The sequence below is a fragment of the Penaeus monodon genome, chromosome 7 (genome assembly GCF_015228065.2).
Source record: "Penaeus monodon isolate SGIC_2016 chromosome 7, NSTDA_Pmon_1, whole genome shotgun sequence".
Classification (NCBI taxonomy): Eukaryota; Metazoa; Arthropoda; class Malacostraca; order Decapoda; family Penaeidae; genus Penaeus; species Penaeus monodon.
In genome coordinates, this window is record NC_051392.1 from 23,430,837 (window position 1) to 23,434,050 (window position 3,214).

A 3,214-nucleotide genomic window follows, 5' to 3' on the forward strand; every position below is an offset into this window, starting at 1 on the left:
TCGGTTTTTAGATTTATTGAGAGCTTGTGGTTTTTTTGGCAATGGTAATTTTTTTTTTTTTATCCCCGGTGAATCATTAGTAAGTTAAAAAAGAAGCCCCAAGATAATGAACTCTCACTTTTTCCACAATCATTCCTTTGTTTAAAAACATTTTCATCATTGTTCTTTTGCCGGGTTTTCTTTGAATCTTCATGATCTTATTTTTTTGGAAAGAAAACGGCAGTTTTTCGCTTGTTTCCAACTTTATCAGTAGTTTTGTAGTTCAGTAAATTTTTCTGGAAATAAAAACTATATTTTTCGGCGTACCTAGATTTGTTTTTTTGTATCCTCCAAACTCCACTTTTCCTTAAAAATTTCGAGCCCCCTCCATAATTGTTTCAGAATATATTAAAAGGTGGGAGGGTGAAACCCTTTTTGACTTCAAACCCTTTCTGTTAACCCATAAGTGGTTCTTACAGTGCTGTTTTTGGTCATACAATTTTTTATTTTGGTGATATTTTGGGAAACTTCAATCGTACATGTTTTTCCAGGGGATTCGTGATAAAACAGATAAAAAAGTTTTCACATAATCGAAAAACGGGTATAGGTCTTTTTTGTTTCTGTTTTTCTCTATGATCTTTTTATTTTTAGAATCTTTTTTCTGTCCCCTTTCCAGGGCAAAACCCTGCTTTTTTCGTCTGCTTTTTCCTTCTTAACTCAACTTCATTCTTTCAGCAAAAATTTTCAAAAAAATTTTCTGCTGTGACTTATTAATGCAATTGCCCTATTATTGTTGTTTGGGAGTGCGTCACCTTTTTTAGGTAGGGGGAGTAAAGACTGTTTTTTTACCCAGCTTTGGCCCTTTTTTTTCCTCCATATTTTTTTAAATTTTAGAAGAAGTATTCAAAATTTCGCCAGCATTCTTAATTAGTTTGCTTTATTTCATCTATTTCCGGGGGTCTTTTTATTCTTTTACTTTTTTATGGCTTTAAAAACTTCGTCCCGTGGCGGTGGTTATCTAGCTTTTATTTAGTCTAATTAAATTTTTTTTTTTTAGTCTTTATTCTTTTTTTATAAATTGGAAAAAATATTGATTCCCTCTATCTTTGACTTCTTTCCATCCATAAAAAAAAGCCATCTTTATTTTGATAGTGTCCTTGTAGGTTTTAAATTTTTCTGTGATGTTTCGTACTCCTTGGGAGGTTCTTTAGTTTTCTTTTTGATAAACAGTTTTTTTCTCTGGGAATGTTCTTTAAATATTTTTTTCCTTATCTTGTCGCAATAAAAACTTTGAATTTTTTATTTTTTTTTTTGTAAATTACTTTTCCAAATGGTTATTGATACCTTTTTTTTTTAGGGCATCTTCTTTTTTTCAATTACTTAGTGTTTTTTTTGATATCCCGGGGAATTTTTCTTTTTCTTTTTGGGAAGTTTTCTTAAGAGTGATCAGCAAGAGTTCTTTTTCCCTTCCCCATAACCATTTGGTGTTTTTATCACTTTACATTTATTTAGTATTTCAAATTGTTTGGGGGCTGAAAACGTAATTTTTATCAAGATTTTTTATCGAGCTTTTTGAAGTGGGTAAATTATATATATATAATAATAATATATAATATATTATATATATAAAAATTTTATTATTAAAACCCAAAATATAATATTTATTTTATTTTAATTTTATATAATATATATATTATATAAATAATATATATCATACATCATTATACATAAAATTCATTATATAAAATGTGTGGTGTGTGTTGTGTGGTGTGTGTGTGTTTTGTGTTGTGTGTTTGGTGTGTGTGTGTGGTTTTTTTTTGTTTATTATATCTAAGAAATTAATTATATATATATATTAATATATAAATAACATATATATATTTAATAAATTACATATAAATAATAATAAATTTCAATAAAATAACAATTAAATTATAATATCAATGTGGTTGGTGGTGTGTGTGTGTGTTGTGGTTTTTAATATATATGTTTTATATATAATTAATATATAATATATATATATTTAAAATATATATTATATAAAATATAAATTTTATATATATATAATTTTTTATTCATATATTTATTTTTAAAAATATATAAATTTTTCATTTTTTTTCTCTATGCTATAAATAAATATTAACCCATAAAACTATATACAGTATATGTATGCACAGCGGGGCGAATTTCTTTTTCCCCTTTCCCCTGACGCCCGCAACTAGTGAATCCTCCTTAATAAAGCTGCAGCCTAATTTCAACTTGAACAGCGGATTTTTTCCTGCCGATAGTCTCCTCGCTTCCCACATCCTCCGCCGTCTCCCTTATGCCGGCCAGCCTGCGCATAGTCCGCCCGATCCTCCGACCTGATCTGATCTCCCTTCGCTTCCATTCATCTGTCCTCACCTGCCTCGTGGTACCGCGTTGCCTCTCCTCTCTCTCTTTTATATCCCTCCTCTCCCTTTCCTCTTAGCCTCCGGGCTAGCACAGTGGTAACGTGTCGGCCTCTCATCCGAGGGGTCGGCGGTTCGCGCCCCGCCCAGGCGCGAGAAGTTGCAACTGTCGCCCGGAGGTTACTGCTGTGGCTGGGCACCACGGCGGGTAAGGACTAGTTCAGCCGAGTCAGCACCAGCTGACACACGTGAGCGAGTCGGCATCAGTCGACACAGGCCGGGCCCCCCTCATGGCATAGCCCGGGCGAGGCTAAGCTTCGCATATCGGAATTATCCTTATCCCCTCCTCTTCAGACCTGAAGATGGAATCCAGTTGGATTTCGAAACTGTCTCATTATCAATAAATCTAGTTTATGCATTTTGGGTTTTTCTAACCATGTATATATGTATAATGTATACACACACATATATACATATATATGTAAACACAAACATATATGTTGGGATGTAAGTATACACAAACACCACATATATATGTGTATATATGTATAAGTATGTATGTATGTATACACAAAGACACACATATATATGGGTTTTATATGTAAGTAAAAGTTTTGTATGTATAAAGACACACATACTTTGTATATGGTAGTAAAACTTGAAATTGAAATATTTTGAGGAACCGTATTCCGTGAAATATTTTTTTCAAAGCATTTATCCCACGTGAAAAGCTCGCAAAGAGGAAATTACCCTGCATGCTAGAATTCAAAAGTCTTTGTGAATCCAGAATTTGAAAGACTTTCATACGCTCAAAATAGAGGGCATGTTGCAATTCCAGTAAAAAA